Genomic DNA, 19,621 nt, shown 5'->3' on the forward strand with positions numbered 1-19,621 from the left:
GTATTATTTAAAAGGAAGCATAGGGTAGTATGAATATGCAGTAACGTGTTTATAGAGTAAATCATTTGCTACTGTTGTGAGTATGTATTTGATTTTCCAGAAGTCTGTATCTGTAATGAAATGCCAAATTTAACATAGACATTGCAGGACTGTTAAAATCACTGTGAAAATATTCCAGCCAATTTGAATTTTTATGTACAGAGCATGTAAAACGTTCCCCTTAAGAGTCTATCTCAAGACTTAAATCAAATACTAACGGCTTTAATCAAACTGAATTATTTTTACATTATATTGACCTAGCTGACATCATGGCAAAGGCCGTCTGAGCTCATTGGGCTCAGCTGTGCAAAGCTTATGTGATGTTACTGGCTGTTTGTGAAGATGTAAGAAATTATTGAATAAGTTATACTGTGTCTGCATGTGCTATTTTATAAAGGATTATAGTACTATAAAGACATTTGCTACCTTGTTTTGAAGGCTTTAATCATAAGACTAGCATTTACCACAGTTGCAGGAACACAATGAGATGTCTTGGAGGTGCTAATACTCCCTTCTCTTTTTAGCATCTAAGCTGTTTCTCTTTGTTTCCGTGACTTGATACGAAAAGATGTTACTCGTTTTGAAAACCAAATCTAGTCTAGAGATGAAATGAACTGTGGCAGCAATAACTTTGTTCATCTAATTTAAAACAGTTACACTGTTACCATATAGAAACACACTGTGGTATTCTTGGTAAAACATGAATTGCTAAAAATCTTTCCCTTGGGCAATATCATTTATAATTTATATAAAATAACATTCACCTTTTTAACGTTGCCTTTATGACCTTTTTCACACAATCACACCAGTTTGTAGTTCTCTTACTTATACCTTCTTGATATTTGTTTTTACTCGTGATTTTATGAAAAGGTAGTAATTAATGCTATATGGACCTGATCAAAGCCAATTGAAGTCAATGGAAGGATGCCCCATTGGACGTCAGTGGGTATTGGAGGATGACCACCAAAAAAAAAAAAGTAATTACTTATTCATAATGCAGCATATTGAAATACACTGTTCAGTATTTAGTAAAGCTGGAGATGGTCAAAAAATCTGAAAGTATTTAATAATGCCAGGGCTGAGTATATTCTTAGTACTTGAACTGAGATACCACAGGGGGTCCACAAAAGTCTACCTCAGTTGGGGTTGGGATGGAGGCCAGAGTCATAACTCTTATCCCCGCCTACCTTGGCCAACATAGCTGACCCCATGCAGGGATGAGAAGAGTTGTATGTTAATTGCAAAAGCAGCCTTGAGTCTAGGAGATCTTTCCAGTCAAGTATTTCCCTACAAGTGTCACTACAGTAATGGGCAAAAAAGGTGGGAGTGATACACTATAAAGATTCCCAATATAGAAAGAAGTTATAAACACCATAGACTATTAAAAATGTCTGTAAAGGCAATACTGTCTAGTGGTTTCAGGTAGGGACAGTGTGAGGACTCAGAACTCTGGGGTTTTACTCTTGACTCTGCTACGTGTGAACTTTGGCAAAATTTTACTTCTTACAGAAGTCACAGCCCAGAAGGAGAGGGTCTATGGGGGCTTTAAGCCACTTTTGCATCATCCCATCCTGGACTGCTTTGGGTGTTGGGCATGCCCTCTGCTGTAACTTAAAAGCCCAGAGGGCCTGTACAAGCTATGAAGGCTTTCCCAAGTACCCTATGGGCTACAGAACTGCCCAGAATCAGTGCAGCACTGCATAATGCAAACTCTTTCTCCAAGATGTCCTCCTGCAACATCCCAATCAGGGATTGCAAAGACGTCCTCATGGCTTTCTTCTGCAGTGCTTGCACTGAGGCAATTCTTCCTTGGCCGAATACAGGACTTTTGGGGCCCTCTTACACCACTCTGACCCTTTAACCTCATATGAAGGGGCTGCAATGGAGGTGAGGATCTCACTCGCAGGGTTTATATGTAACACTTATCTATCTCAGAAGGGTGTTGAGCTGGGTGGATAAAAATCAATGATTTTTTTTTAAATCAGATTTTTTTATTTAAATCAGATTTTTTTTATAAAATGCTTTTTGCGGAAAAAAACCCATCTAAAGATAGTTTTAATTAAGATACATTATAGCTCAAAGATATCTCATCATGGAATAGGGATTATAAATTCTAATTCTATAGCATGAGACAATATATTCATGTAATGTTTAAGAAAAGTTTTGTAAATGAGTTCCAGTAGTTCATGGATTAGGGACCCAATGTTATGAGGTTCCAGGGGCTTTTGTATAGATTATTTAGGTTAATCTTTCTATCTACCCAATGGGACCCAGTGCTCAGTCTAGAAGATACCATCAGAGATGCTTAGTTTTGCAGTTCTCAAACTGTGGATTTGTGTCTCCAGAGATGATAAGCTTGTTAACAGCAAAAATGTTTGAAAATAAATAAATAATATATAGAAGTGAGAAATAACAGACCTCAACCCTATTGTCCTTCTGCAAATTTGTGTACACAGAGTCAATCCCTTACCTCTCTCTAAAAGTGCAAAGTTTCAAAAAGTTCAATGAACAGAAGATTGTTGGGGGGCGGAATAGATCTGGACAAGGAGAAGAAGTCTGAAGCTAAATGGGAGAAAGGAGGGACAGGCAGTAGAAACAAAAGTGAAATTATTTGAGCAGCATATTCCACCAGTCTTGAGGTCTTTCTGAATGTAGCCTTCATTGATTTGAGATCTATCATACCATTCTCTCACTAAAAGGGAAAACCTATAATGGCACCAGGCCATAAAAGAGACCCAGTTTGGGAATATTTTAATGACGTTCCTCTACCTGTGGGTAAGACAGGCATGCATGCAAAATGCAAACCATGCAACAAAGAAATGCAAGGCCTGGTTGCCCAAATGAAACAATGTCATGAGAAGTGTTCCTTCTCAGGAGGAAGCTGCGTTGAAGATGATGAAAGGAACATATCTGAACATGCAGAATCTTCGGGTTGGTAAACTTTTTTATTTCATACTTCTTTCTTAGGGTATGTCTTCACTACCGGCCGGATTGGCAGGCAGCGATCGATCCAGCGGGGATTGATTTATCGCGTCTAGTCTAGATGCGATAAATCGATCCCCGAGCGCTCTCCTGTCGACTCCTGTACTCCAGCTCGGCGAGAGGCGCAGGCAGAGTCGATGGGGGAGTGGCATCAGTTGACTCACCGCGGTGAAGACACTGCGGTAAGTAGATCTAAGTACATCGACTTCAGCTACGTTATTCATGTAGCTGAAGTTGCGTAACTTAGATCGATTCCCCCCCACACACACCCCAGTGTAGACCAGGCCTGTCTTCCTTCTGGACTATTCTTGAATTCTCATGTTTGAGCAAAAAATTTAGTTGTTACTCTATGGTACTATCATTTTAGATGCAGTTGTGATAAAAAAATAAATAGCTGAAATAGGCAGATCTTCCTTTTAAATTTCACCTTTAAAGTAGTACTGAGTGTCAGTGAATACAATGAGTAATACTAAATGATTAGTATGGTAATAATAATTAAATAACTGCATTGACTTATTTTGTTTAGGAGAATCCATCCTCAACATACAGGATTCTGAAGTCTATCCACCTTCAAGATCACCATCATTTTCTATAGTTTCAGAGTTATCTGCCAATGATAGTGTTTCAGTCAAATCGTGTATGTCACATAGCCACAGTATATCACCTGTAGCAAAAAAATAAATAAATAAAATCTGCATCATCTAGAAACAACCATAGATAAGTTTGTGATAAGAACCAGCAGATTACAAAAAGAGGTAATTGATGAAAAAATTGCCCGGTTTGTTTATGCAACAAACTCTCCTTACCGTATGATTGAGGAACCATACTTCATTAACATGGTTCAGTCATTAAGACCAGGATACAGTCCACCCAACAGAGCAGATGTTGCAGGCAGATTGCTGGATAAAGTCTATGAAAGAGAAATTGAGCAGTGCACAAAAAGTCTAGAGGATAAAATTGTTAACCTGAGTCTTGATGGGTGGAACAATGTCCACAATGATCCTGTTGTATGTGCTTGTGTGACAACAGAAGAAGGGAATGTCTTCCTTATAGAAACAATTGATACATCAGGAAATGCACACACAGCAGAATACTTACAAGAAGTAGTAGAAAAAGCTATAACAAACTGTGGAAAAAAAATTCAAATGTCTAGTACGCAGCTTGGTCACAGACAATGCTGCAAATGTATCCAAGATGAGAAGAAATTATTTTGAAGAGAGTCCCAAGCTAATAACATAAGGTTGCAGTGCTCATTTGATGCACCTGCTAGCCAAAGACTTCAGTGTTCCAGAAATAAAGGCTAATGTTGTTGAAATTGCAAAATACTTCCGGAACCACCACCCTGCAGCAGCTACTCTGAAAAAAAGTGGGAGGAACCAAGCTAACTCTCCCACAAGCCTGCGATGGAACTCAGTAGTGGACTGACAAGAGTTAAATTACAAGCATTAAAAAAACGAATGGGACAAGCACGATCTCCAGCTCATTTTCTTGCAAATATTCTCAATACTCGGTACTGCGGAAGAAGAGGAGTTGGCTATGACATGGACATCCAGCAATCATCCCTCCATAATGCCAACTATAATAAACTTCAGAGCTAAGGGTGAACCATTCAAGAAATATATGTTTGCTTGATGATGTTTTAAAGAAAGTCACACCCGTGAACTGGTGGAAGTCACGTAAGCACTTGGATTCAGAGACTGTTGAAGTGATAATCTCACTTTTAACAGCAGTAGCTTCTTCTGCCAGTGTAGAAAGAATATTTATTCCTTTGGACTAATTCATTCCAAATTGAGAAATCATTTGGGACCTGAAAAAGCAGGAAAGCTTGTTTTTCTTTTCCAGATTATGAACAAACAGGAAAATGAAGGTGAAGAAAACTGAGTTAGCTGCAGAAGCCAATATTTTAAGATTCTTGTGTTGACCTGGCTGACATAGTTGATTTAATTTTGGGTTTTTTTTAAAAAAAAAATATTTCATTTAACTATTTGAGTTAAAAACAGTTTTAACAAAAACAAATCTGATTTTAAAAATCTTAAATGTTTAAATTCAAAAATTCATATACTTGTTTTGTTAAATTATTATATGTTTGCTATTGAAGAAAAAAATCCAGAATACATAACGTTGTTGTTTTAGTTAAATAAAACAATTTAAATGTCTGTCTGGTGATGGTCTCCTCCTAATACAGCATGGCAAGGAAATCCTCCAAATATTAATGATTTACCTGTTGAATTGGAGATAGTTCACCTTCCAATGACTTCATAAATATCTGCTTCAATTACCTTTGGTAAATGAAATAACCAAACAATTATTCATTTTCTGATATAGCTGTAAAACTAAGCTGAAAAGTTTTCAAAATAAATCACACAAAAAAATGTATAGTGTGTACCATCTAAAAATGAAACCTACATCTATCTTTGAGTTGTGAAGACTATGTATTAAGGTTATAGCAACCAAGAAGAATGCACTTTTATGTAGAAATCCATGATTAAATCGAGTCTTCCTGACTAGTGATTTAAATCAAATCCACCTGGTGTTGAGACTTAATTAGTGTTTGCAAAGTACTTTGAGATCCTCAGGTGCAAGGTGCTGCAGAACAGTATTATTACAAAGTCAATCTAATTATAACAATTGGGGTCTTAAATTAACCTGTTATTACCCCTGGAATGTCAAGCTTCCCATTAAACATGAATCTTAGAAGAAAAAAAGATTCAGTTGTTTGAAATGAGGCACAAAACAAAAGAACAACATATTTGGCTGTATGTGACATCAAAACACTATTCCATTAGTTAGAGGAGGGAGTGGGTGACCCAAAGTTCATGTGACACACACCATATGAGTGTTTACAAAGAAAAAATGTTTCCTTTGTAGCAACAAACCTAATATAAACCTTTCATTTTTCAAAAGCAAACACTCACAAACCATAGTAACAGACCCGCAATGGTACCCAATTAATGTAGTATCTGTAACAGTGCATAGTTGCAGTGTCCTTAGGAATGAATGCACTTTAGCAACTTCTACCAGTTGGCAGAAAATTCCTATATTTTACCTTCCTGTCACTTGCTTTAAGAAAGAGTTACTGCTTAGTTTTCACTATTATGTGGGGTTCTCTGTTGTAAATGCATTATGCATGACTAACAACACTTCAAGAAGTCCAAACAGCAGAGGGCAAAACATTAGGCACTGAATCATCTGGAAGATCTGAGTTTCACTTAAGTAATATTAATTGTGCTTCATTTGCCTTTAGAATAATGGTGGCCGCAATTTTTTGTCTTGAATTCAGGAACAAACCAAAATCCCCACTGTTGTATAAAAGGGGAGGAGGGGCATGGAAGTGCCATGGTCAGTTTCCAAGCAACCATGGGAAACAGAGTGAAATTAGAAAAAGAAGATTTTCACTATGCTCTCCAGCACCCAATGTTATGCTTTTAGCATAGCTACAGCTCCATAGTTTTATTGGAAGTTATAATGGTATCAAAAAAATGAAAGGGATTATGTATAGATGGGAATATGCTTGAGACTAGATCCAGCTGACCACATTGTAACAATTAATATAGCAGCTGTAACCCATTTCCTGTTCAAAAATTAAAGTTAATAATAATAATAGTAATAGCGGGAGGGGGAGAAGAGTCAGGCTTTTCATAACCCTGTACTTCTTGGATCATTTAACTGTGTTTCCATCATTCCTTGGAAATGGTGTGGAGGAGGGAAATATAGTTGGACTGGTTTAGCATCATTGTTATTAAACATACAGTGCCCAGGTGCTCTTTAGTGTGCAGCATAAAAAAATCAAATCATGTTTGGAGATGGTGCAGGTGGACTCTCATTTCACCCCTTGACAACCTCCTCCAGTTCTGTAAAAATCCAGGCTTCTAACCTTCTCCTGTTGTTGTCTCCTTTATATTGACAGAGGAGAGTGACCAAGCAGCTTGTAGCATTGTTCACCATGGAAGGAGAAAAAGGCAAAATAGAAGAAAATTGGATGTGTGATTAAAAACTGGGATTAGAAAGCACCCATCACACCTGAAAAGCAAATCTAATTAGCATCCATTCAGAAGTGAACAGATAGGTGCCCTGAATACACTCTTATCCTTAGAAGGTTATTCCTGTGTCAATACAAAGGTCACTGGAGGGGCATCCAGAGAAGTTATGGAGTCCATGAAAGATATCATACTGTATCCTGAATCTTTTATTTCCATAGTTAAACAGCAGGCCACAACCACACTAAGGCTGATTACATGTTTCTCTAGAGTCAAGCCGTCAAAGATGAGGCCTAAAGGAATTGGATATAGCTTCTGCTAATTTGAGTATTTCACTACAGTTATCAAAATAAGACTATACATTGATGATAAGTATCCAATAGCATTTAATATTTCTGTATTTTAAAAAATCACAAGTTTTATTCCATAATCTAGAGGTGAATGGAATTATATAATATTATATATTTAAATAAACTTTAATATTATTTCTGTACTAGTGTACTGAACACATTCCTTCATCATCTTCTTGGCTCTGTGTATTCAGCAATTCTGCAGCCACAGAATTGTGCTCCAGAATTTCATCTTTCATTTAAACAAAAATTCTGGGGCATATCCTCAGCGGGGATAAATCAGCATGACTCTTTTTTAACTCAATGGACTTACATAGAATAATACCGGCTGAGGATTCTATTCAACATGGCTGCAAAGAAAAGCCTGAAAATATGAACCGAGTGTAAATCAAGCAGTGATGTCTGACGGAATTTGCTAACAGCCTGAAACAATAGTTCTGGAGAGGCGTGACTCGTCCCATTTATATCAATAGACCATTAACACTGAAATTTAAATATGACAATCTGTGGTATACTGAAAAATGAAAATGTAGGAAGAGTGTAAAGTAAACTGAATAACAAAAACAAACAACACAGGAGCTACTGCACTGACTATATTATTCTTTTTCATATTTAATTCAATACAAAACCTATATTATAGGTTTATCTGAAGCAGTCACAGATGAAATCTAGCAATCTTGCGACTGAATTTAGGCAGTAACCCTTTCAGAAATTATGACTCAGTGCAGGAAGTATTGTTTGAAATTTTTGGTCTGTATTATGCAGGAGAACAGATTGGATTAACACAATAGTTCCTAATGTCTTTAAAACCCATTAATTTAAGTTCACGTGTCACAGAGAACCTGTGACTTTGGTTATCATACTAAAAGCATTAATGACATCTCATAGGATCTCATAGCTGATATTCTGATTTTGAAGTCCTTTATGCACAGGTTTCTCTGAATTCCCCAGAAAAGTCCTTATAGCTTCAAATTTAACACGAGTGGTTTGTGGCTGTGGACAATTTTTTAATCAAATTGGAGGTTGTTCAAACATGCCACTGAGAAGGGGCGATGGAAACTAGCAGGAAAGGGCCAGAGAGTCAGTAAAACTGCGTGGCTCTTTCAGAGAAGTTGAGGGAGTGATGTGGAGGAGATCCACAGGAACAGGATATAAATATGCATGACTATAGAAACAGGAGCCACTGGTGTGGACTTACTCTGCATTACTCTGCTAATTCCCCTTTTTTGCCCGCCTGGTTCCATCAGGGCAACTGGCTGTGTTCCCAATAACAGCCACCAAGGATACCATCTTGGTAGCTGGTAATCCCGCTGGAAAGTAGCAACAGGAGATAATTGTCCCATTTAAAGTTGCCTTTTCAGTTTATCTACATACATCAATTAAAATCATTCACATATCCACATAGTTATCCTCAGAAGAAGATTGTCATGTGTTATGGAACACAAATGCCCCAAGTCTTTTTGAATCTGGGGTAAAGTGAAGTTGAAGAATTTAGGGATTTGAAGATCTAGTGCCAGACACTAATCTGACCAACATTGGCATAATCGAGAACCATGTAGTTATTACCTCAAGTACATTTTTATAGTTATGTGGTTTTCTGAAACCTCCTTAATCCCACTCACTACATATAACTGAAAATCAGTAGAATTGCTTTCTTGAACTAGCAGTTCATCAGTTTCCCAGACCAGGTAACTTTTGATCTGATCTTTCTCCCTTCAAGAATTTCTACCAGTAGAATTTATTTAATTTGACTGAGGTGAATCGCTTGCTTATTTAGTAAGATATTTTGCTTGCATGGGTATAATTGTATGTAAATTGTTACAGCTATTTTTATTTCCCCTGCAAGGGTTTTGAATACCAGCCAACCATTCTTCTACTTAGTTCTTAATGAATTCTTGTAGTGGAATGTTGAAATTGCTTAGTAGTATTTTGAGTACTTAGCTTTATTTTCATTGTAGTCCATTTTCTTATGCTACATGTACTTAATACAGTTCCAAAATTAGTCATTCACAATTACAGCTAATCTAGTGACTAAATAAAATATTAAGGAGGAAGGAGTGTGAATGTAGTATTCATTAAAAGTGATATTCTGACAGCCAGAATTGGGCTTGTAGAGGACATCAAGACTGAATGCTAACTATGGAGCAGCTATTATTGTTCCATAATAAATATCGTCATTTGAAATAATTTTAACAAACAAGCAACCAAAACCAGCCATCTTATTTACCATTTGTGAACTTCCCCTCTAGTGTTATCTGGACCAGTGATCTGCTAGGTCACTCCAATCTTGACTCTGGGAGCCAGCCTTACCCTGCTCTGCTGTGAGAACTCCCACTCCCGGGTTGTTCTCCCACAGCCTCTAGCATGTAAGCTGCTCCTTGGATTGTGCAATCGAACGACACTAGCCAATATCTCCGGTCCCAGACACAACCCTAGGAACTTCTGTCTTTCAGTGTCCCATTATGCCCGCTGGACGCTGCAAGCTTATATGAGTTCATCAATTTAACAAAGAAATTGATATGCACCAGGCTTGTTATCTCAAGGGGAGTTTCTGACATGCTTCAAACCAAACGCACTGCTTCAGGTAGAATAAACAAATTTATTAACTACAAAAGATAGATTTTAAGTGATTATAAGTCAAAGCACAACAAGTCATATTTGGTCACATGAAATAAAAGCAAAATGCATTCTAAGCTGATCTTAACACTTTCAGTGCCCTTACAAACTTAGATGCTTCTCAGCACAGGCTGACTGGTTGCTCTTCAGCCAGGCTCTCCCCTTTGATCAGCGCTTCAGTTGCTTGGTGTAGTGTCTGTAGATGTAGATGGAGGAGAGAGAGGAACAACATGGCAAACATCTCTCCCTTTTATCATGTTCTTTCTTCCCTCTTGGCTTTGCTCCCCACCCCCTTCAGGGTCAGGTGAGCATTACCTCATCATAGTCTCAAACTGACCAAGAGAAGGGGGGTAACTCACTTGAGAGTCCAACAGATCCTTTGTTGCTGCCTCGGCCAGTGTCCTTTGTTCCTGTGAGGCTGGGCTGGGTTTGTCCCATACATGCCCTGATGAGGAGTGAACTGCCCCTCTGCTCTTGGAGAGTTTTTGCCTGGGCTTGTTTTAAGTCACGAGGACACATTTTCAGCCTCATAACTACTTACATGAAATTACAACCTATAACATCACTATAACATAACTATAACAACAATGCTCAGTGCATCATGAGCCTTCTGAAGACACCCAACATGACAAACTTTGCATTAGATACCACACTATGATATTATAAGGATGAACATGGGCGTGTAGGGTGGTCCCCTGAGGTACAGAGTGTCACACCATTATACCCCAATTTTTTTAGTTTGAGAATGTAAATTAGTAAAACTCTCATTTCTACATTATCAACGACTCAGCAATACTAGTAATGTCTACATTCACAGCCCTAATGATTGGTGTAAATAGTTGCAATAAAACAAGTTTACCTGATGTATATCTGAACCTACAGGCACTCCCAAATATCTAAGTGTCCCAAACAGGGCCCCTAGGACTTTATTTCAAGAAGCAGAACTAAGAATATCAGTGCCAACCAATGAATGCTTCCAGTGCTATTACTGCAGAATTAGATGAGGAACAATAAAGAAAAGAGCAATGCTGACCGCATGATTTAAGTGTAAAGAACACTTGCTTTAGCATGGGCTTCTGATGGGGCCACGCTGGAGCCATGAGGATGACTCTTGCTCTGTCCTGTTTGATTTTCACCAGGATCAATGGATCAATGGCACTGGTGGAAAGGCATACATGAGCACCCCCATCCACGGAATGAGGAAGGCGTCCGAGAGGGAACCCTTGTCCAGACCTTGGAAGGAGCAGAACTGGTGGCACTTCCTTTTCTGCTTGGATGTGAACAGGTCCACCTGGGGAGTTCCCCACCATTGGAAAATCACCCTGACCACCTCCAGATGGAAGGACCACTCGTGGCAAGACAAGAAGGTCCTGCTGAGGCGATCTGCAAGGATCTGGAGCCAGGCAGATGGACGGCGATCAGATGAATGGCGTGCCACACACAGAAGTCCCATAGGCTGAGCGCCTCCTGGCAGAGGGCTGAGGATCTGCCCCCTCCCTGCCTGTTGAGGTAGTACATCATGGCGTCAGGACCTGCACCACCTTGCCTTTCAGGTGGGACAAGAACGCCTAGCAGGCCAGGCGAACCGCTCTGAGTTTCCTGACATTGATGTGGAGATTGTCCCGCAGCCAGCAGCCCTGGGTTTGCCCAGGTGGGCTCCCCAGCCCAGATCCGAGGCATCGGAGACCAAGGTCAGCAACAGGGAAGGAGCCACGAAGGGAACCCCCTCCAACACCGACTTGGGGTCCAACCACCAACTAAGGGTAGTGCCGTGAACTGGAAATGGCACCTCCCACTACAAAACGGAGGAAGTGCCTGTGGCCCAGGAATATAGAAATTTGGAAGAAAGCATCCTTCAAGTCGAGAGCAGCGTACCAGTCTCCTGAATCCAGGGAGGGGATGATGGAGGCCAAGGAGACCATGTGAAACTTCAACTTCTTAAGAGACTTGTTGAGGCGGCGCAGGTCCAGGATGGGTCTGAGGCCCCCTTTTGCTTTCGGGATTAGGAAGTACTGGGAGTAGAATCCCTTTCCTTTCATGTCCCGAGGAACCTCCTCCACAGCCCCCAGACGCAGGAGGTTCTCGACCTCCTGAACAAGGAGTTGCTTGTGAGAAGGGTCCCTGGAGAGGGACGGGGAAGGTGGTGGGGAGGGGATAGGATGGAGGGGCGGTCAAAAATTGCAGGGTATAGACACACAATATTATGTCCAGGACCCAGCGGTCTGACATAACCCACAACCAGGCTGAGGAGTAGGGGAACAGGCGGTTGAGGAAAGGTAGCGGATCCAGGGAATTGGCTGGGGCATTGCTCTCGATTGCGCCAGCAAAACGAGCGTTTTTGCTCTGCAGAATGCTTGACTTGGCCGGCTTGTGCAGGTGAGCAGGAGGTAGAAGGGCGGTGATGACTAAAAGCAGTGTCCCTGCCCCTCCTTCTCGCAGATCTGGGGCAAGACTGCCATGACCTCGATGGCAGGGGCAGCCGGAACGGCTTATGTGCCAACTGTGGATACCCAACGAACGGAGGGTGTCCTTCACCCTGTACAGCCTCGCATCAGTCTGCTCAGAAAACAAACCGTTCCCATCAAAGGGAAGGTCTTGGATTGAAGTCTGCATCTCCTGGGAGAGACCAGTGACCTGAAGCCAGGAGCTGTGCCTCATAACCACCGCAGATGCCACCACCCTGGCTTCTGAGTCCACTGCGTCCCATGCCATCTGAAGAGCAGATTGGACCACTGAGGTGCACCAGAATACACAACCAGAGTAACAAACTCCTGGGCTCGGTCCTGTGGGAGGGAGTCCTTGAATTTATGGAGAGAGTCCCATAAATTTAAGTTGTAGCGGTCCCGGAGGGCCTGGTGGTTCACCACCCAAAATTTTAGACTTGCAGTGGAATAAATTTTTCTTCCAAACAAGTCAAGTTTTTTGGCCTCCTTATTTTGTGGGGTGGAGTTGGTGCCTCTGCTTCTCTTTTTCATTGGCCGTGGAGACCACGAGTGAGCCAGGAGGAGGGTGAGTATAGATGTATTCAAAACTTTTGGCCAACACGAAGTACTTCTTCTTGGCCCGCTTTGGAGGTGGGAGGGATGGAGGAGGGCATCCGCCAGATTCCTCTGGCAATTTTCAGGACCCCCTCATGCATGGGTAGTGCAATATGGGTAGGGGTGGAGGCTGACAGGACGCTGAAGAGAGTGTCCTCTTGCACAGCCATCTCCTTCACTTGCAGGCCCAGGTTTTCAGCCACCCGCTGGAGCAAGGCCTGGTGGTCCTTTAAGTTGTCAGGTGGGCTGGCAATGGAGGGCCGCCTCATCAGGGGACGAGGAGGAGTGAACCATAGAGGGGGGCTTGGTCCTCCTCCTCCATTGGGGAGAATGGCTTAGGCATAGGTGCAGCCTCCTGAACCTTGGACACTGGGTGTGCCTCTGGCGCCGGGCTTGGTGGCGACAATTGCTGCTCCATGGCTGCGGCCGACGATTGAGCTGAGGGAAGACAACGCCATGACCAGATCCCCCGAGGTGTTCCAACATGGCCACTGAGCAGGCCACTGTCCTGGTTGCCACTGTCTCGATGCCGCCACTGGCTTGGATGCCCAGTCTCGCTGCTGAGGTCGGGGCGACAGGCTGAAATGCCCCTCAGTTCCGGAGGAGCCCCCTTCCAGAGACCACGGAGCGGCTGTCAAGGCCTGAGTTTGCCTCAAGACCACCAACACCAGAGACCGGAGTCTCGCCCGAGGGGATTGGTACGGATGGCATGGTGAGCGAGTGCGGTGCCGAGGAGATCGGAATCAGGAGGGAGATTGTTCCCATGGCGTTGGTGACCGGGAACGGCATTGGGACTGTGATCAATGTTGATAATAGGGGGACCGGTGCCTTTCCCTCGGTGAATCACATCGCAACGGCGGTGACTGTAATGCTGGAGACCAACGGTAAGTTCACAATGATCTAGACGATGGTACGGTGTGTCAGTGTGGAGGTGGAGAGCGCGCCATTGTCTTGAGCAATTGGTGGCACTCCACCACTCCCTGGGAAGCCTTATCGACTGGCTTGCCCTCTTGGGGAGCCTTCATCAAGACCTGCGGCACTGGTTGTGCTGTCAGCACGGGCAGAGGCCTGAGCTCCTTCGGCGCCTGAGTTTGCAAAGGAGTTGGTGCCAGCAGGAGAGTCGGTCCCATACCGCTCGCTGGAGTTGGACTTTTCCCCAGGCTAATGGTCCCAGCAAGAGATGGTCGACTGGGGCTCCGGTGTGGGTGCGCGACTTGGGGCAAGCTCCTTGCTCACTGCGGCCTTCTTTGTCGGTGCCAGGGAGTTGTGTTTTTTAGCCCTCTTAGGAACCAGCGATGAAGAATGGAGCTGGGCAGGCACCGATGCCATTGGTGCACTTTGCACTGGTGTCGAGGTGCTAGGCGACTCATGCTGGACCGGCTCGGAGGCCGGGCGGAGGGCAGATTCCATAAGGAGAGCCCTGAGCCTGATATCCCTCTCCTTCTGGGTGCGAGGCTGAAAGTTCTTACAAATCTGGCACCTCTCTTTAACGTGCACTTCCCCCAGGCACTTGACGTAGCTGCCATGGGGGTCACTAACAGGCATAGGCCTGTTACAGGAATCGCAGGGCTTAAAGCCCGGAGATCGGGGTGTGCCCCGCTGGGGGCAAAATCCCTGCTGTGACCTAACTCTAACTACAACACTTAACAGGTACTAAAGATAACTATGTACAAGCCTAACGGCACAAAGTCCAAGATAAGGAAAACTGCAAGTCCATGACGAGCAAAGAAAGTGACCACCACGGGCAGTAAGGAGGAGCTGTAAGGGCATAGGGCTGGCAGCAGCTGATATACCAGTGTGTGAGCGCGGCACTCAAGGGGGCGACACAGCCCCTATGGATACCACTAAGGCAAAAATCTCCGATGACTGCGCACGTGGGCATGTGCACACCTACAATGGAATCTACATGAGCAAGCACTCGAAGAAGAATCAACCTGTCAAGTTTCTAATAGTCTAATTAAATTCCAGATACTGATGTGAATATTGTATAAATGTAATTCTTGACTGCTTTTCTGAAAGTATGGCAACTATTGTAACTTTGCCTTTAGGGACATACCATCCCTCATGATTCCAAATCAAAACATAAAAGGGAAAACTATTGAACTATTTATTACCTGTCAGCTAACAAGAGTGATGGATGGATTGCACATTATTACCTATCGGAGTTCATTTCAGCTTTTCAGAACCACTTAATGGTTTTTTAATTGAGAAACATTCTGAGCAGCAAACAGTTTGACTTTGATTAGCAAATTTTGAAAATTGCATGACAAACCATTTGAATCCACTTTAAATAAAAGCTCTACTCATTTCCTCCAAACAATGTTATTATTATGATTATTTAATATTCTACTGTTGTCATCACACAGCTGTCTGAACATGGAAGTGAACAACAAATACATTTCTTTAGCTGCCATTTTTTAAAAAGCTGCTCTTCTCCTAATATAGTTCTTGGTGCTAAGAGAGGTTATTTGTTAAAAAGGTTAATTTATGTAATAAATCCAAGAGACATCACCTTTCACTCAGGAATGTTCTAGTTAATAAAATAATTCAGTCACTAACAAGGTTTCTAACTGAACAAGTTTATTATTAATAAGAGATTTGTCCATGTTGCTGGAGAATAAATGTCTTTGTCCTAGACAGCTTTATTATTCTATGAAGCATTCATTTATATATGCTGCACTATCCCACAACTTGTTTTTAACATTGTTGCCAACATAAATTCAAGGAAACAAAGCATCTTTGATGTATTGATCAAACCAAGGCTTGAATGAACTCTGAATGAACTCCACATGATTAATCTATTCACACTAATTGTTTAGCATCTCACTTCACTGATTTTAATGTGATTATTTCTATATGATCCATGCTGAGCAATAAATAAATAAATAAAGCAGTGATTTTTCTCATACAACTTGTATTATGGATGAGGTTGCCAAGGCAACCCCCCCAAAGCATGATAACAGCTTTAAAGATCATTATGGTTGGCTTATGAAGCAGTATTTTGAAAAACGATCATTTTTGCCCCAGTGGAATTATTCCTGGTTTACACTGGTACGAGATCAGAATCAGGTCCAGATAGAGGAACAGCAGAGTAAGGAGTGACAATGACAAGCCAGGGACTAGTGCCAGCAGGTGGAAACAGAAATGGCTGAGCAAGCTAGGGGAAGGCATAAACAGCTGATCAGTTTGACACTAAGGGATAGATCCTGGTTTATGCTATGTCCCCCTCAAACTACCACTAGCTGGGATCTGAGATTACCCCTGGCACCGGGGAATCCCTGCATGATGTGGAGCCTTTCATGTTCATCCTGCTTATTTCCGCCTTGGAACAATAATAATTTAGTAACAAATTCTAAGGATGAATCAGACAAATGATAAACAGTATCCACAGGTCTAGTCCTATTATGGAAGAGATAAGGGACTTCAGCAGTGAAGCCCTGGATGAAGCAGGTACTACCTGCTCCTAAAAGGGATGATCCTCTCACACAGGAGAGTTGGGGCAGGAGAAGAGGGGCTTTTATACTCAGTTCTAGAACACTAGACTGAGAAACAGTCTTGCCCAACTAATTGTCAACCACTGAAAATAATTCTGTGGCTCATGTTGCCATCCATCACTCTTCCAGTACAGATTGGCAGAGTGAAGGAAAACATAAGTTTCCAGTCTGCTCTGACCTTTAGACCAACGCTGCCTCCAACACTATTAGCCATGTATCATTTAAATTATGTAATTTCATCTCTTTGGGATTCTTAGGATTTTGGATACAAATATAATATTGAATCTATATTTCAGGGGAAAATGTAAACTAGAGGTAGAAAACTTATTTCACTTCTGGCTCTAGGAAGAATTTAATGAACAATAGTACTTGTAATTCCTGATTCTTTGATCCAAATAGTTATCAGGAATGCCATATTCAGATGCAAATTAAAAAATAATAATAAATACAAAGGCCAGATTGATGTTATCTGCAGAGTTTACTATGCAAAGGAAGTTCAAGCTTTTACATGAAGTCTATTGCTAGGTCTCTAAAAATGCTGCATAGTAATTACAGACCCATCAAGTTTATGCCTGACAGCCCCACATGCGATTATCAGTACCCTATAATTGAATTATTTTACCAAGCCCTCCAAAAGAAATGCCAGGAGATCCAGTAACAATGAAAGCATGAACTCTGAACTACATAGGAAATATTTTTTTGCTATTTTCAACTGAAAATTGTTTGGAGATGGAATAGGCCAGATTCTCAGCTGGTGTAACGCTATCATAGAATCAAAGAAGATTAGGGATGGAAAAGCCTTCAGGAGGTCATCTAGTCCAACCCTCTGCTCAAAGCAGGACCAACCCCAACTAAATCATCCCAGCCAGGGCTTTGTCAAGCCGGACCTTAAAAACCTCTAAGGATGGAGATTCCACCACCTCCCTAGGTAACCCATTCCAGTGCTTCACCACCTTCCTAGTGAAATAGTTTTTCCTAATATCCAACCTAGACCTCCCTCACTGCAACTTGAGACCATTGCTCCTTGTTCTGTCACCTGCCACCACTGAGAACAGCCTAGCTCCATCCTCTTTGGCACCTCCCTTCAGGTAGTTGAAGGCTGCTATTAAATCCCCTCTCACCCTTCTCTTCTGCAGACTAAACAAGCACAGTTCCCTCAGCCTCTCCTCATAAGTCATGTGCCCCAGCCCCCTAATCATTTCCGTTGGACTCTTTCCAATTTGTCCACATCCTTTCTGTAGTGGGGGGCCCAAAACTGGATGCAGTACTCCAGATGTGGCCTCACCAGTGCCGAATAGAGGGGAATAATCACTTCCCTCCATCTGCAGGCAGTGCTCCTACTAATGCAGTCCAATATGCCGCTAGCCGTCTTGGCAACAAGGACACACTGTTGACTCATATCCTGCTGTAATCCCCCCCTCACATCCACTGTAATCCCTAAATCTTTTTCTGCAGAACTGCCGCTTAACCAGTCGGTCCCCAGCCTGTAGCAGTACATGGGATTCTTCCATCCTAAGTGCAGGACTCTGCACTTGTCCTTGTTAAACCTCATCAGATTTCTTTTGGCCCAATCCTCCAATTTGTCTACGTCACTCTGGACCCTATCCCTACCATCCAGTATATCTACCTCTCCCCACAGCTTAGTGTCATCCACAAACTTGCTGAGGGTGTGATCCATCCCATCATCCAGATCATTAATGAAGATGTTGAACAAAACTGGCCCCAGCACCGATCCCTGGGGCTCTCTGCTTGATACCGGCTCCCAACTAGACATCGAGCCGTTGATCACTACCCGTTGAGCCTGACGATCTAGCCAGCTTTCTGTCCACCTTATTGTCCATTCATCCAATCCATACTTCTTTAACTTGCTAGCAAGAATACTGTGGGAGACCATATCAAAAGCTTTGCTAAAGTCAAGGTATATCACGTCCTCCACTTTCCCAGATCCACAGAGCCAGTTATCTCATCATAGAAGGCAATCAGGTTGGTCAGGCATGACTTGCCCTTGGTGAATCCATGTTGACTGTTCCTGATCATCTTCCTCTCCTCAAAGTGCTTCAAAATGGATTCCTCGAGGACCTGCTCCATGATTTTTCTGGGGACTGAGGTGAGGTTGACCGGTCTGTAGTTCCAGGGATTCTTCTTCTTCCCTTTTTAAAAGATGGGCACTATATTTGCCTTTTTCCAGTCATCCCGGGACGTCCCCGATCACCATGAGTTTTCAAAGATAGTGGCCAATGGTTCTGCAAACACATCAGCCAACTCCCTCAGCACCCTCGGATGCATTGCATATGGCCCCATGGACTTGTGCATGTCCAGCTTTTCTAAATAGTCCTTAATCTGTTCTTTCACCACTGAAGGCTGCTCACCTCCTCCCCATACTGTGCTGTCCAGTGCAATAGTCTGGGAGCTGACCTTGTCTGTGAAGACCGAGGCAAAAAAACCATTGAGTACTTCAGCTTTTTCCACATCATCTGTCACTAGGTTGCCTCCCCCATTCAGTAAGGAGCCCACACTTTCCTTGACTTTCTTCTTGTTGCTAACATACCTGAAGAAACCCTTCTTGTTACCCTTCACATCCCTTGCTAGCTGCAACTCCAATTGTGCTTTGGCCTTCCTGATTACAGCCCTGCATGCTCGAGCAATATTTTTATACTCCTCCCTAGTCATCTGTCCAAGTTTCCACTTCTTGTAAGCTTCCTTTTTGTGTTTAAGCTCACTGAAGATTTCATTGTTAAGCCAAGCTGGTCGCCTGCCATATTTGCTATTCTTTCTGCACATCGGGATAGTTTGTTCCTGCGCCCTCAATAAGGCTTCTTTAAAATACAGCCAACTCTCCTGGACTCCTTTCCCCCTCATATTAGCCTCCCAGGGGATCCTGCCCATCAATTCCCCGAGGGAGTCAAAGTCTGCTTTTCTGAAGTCCAGGGTCCGTATTCTGCTGCTCTCCTTTCTTCCTTTTGTCAGAATCCTGAACTCGACCATCTCATGATCACTACTACAATTTACAGCAGCTGAGAATCTGGCAGATCCTCTTCACTAGATGTTATTGCCTTCTTAATATTAGAGATTCAGCACACATTTTCAAAAGCCAAGTTACCACGGGCAGACAAGATTCATTTAGA

Source organism: Emys orbicularis, chromosome 3 (genome assembly GCF_028017835.1).
Source record: "Emys orbicularis isolate rEmyOrb1 chromosome 3, rEmyOrb1.hap1, whole genome shotgun sequence".
Classification (NCBI taxonomy): Eukaryota; Metazoa; Chordata; order Testudines; family Emydidae; genus Emys; species Emys orbicularis.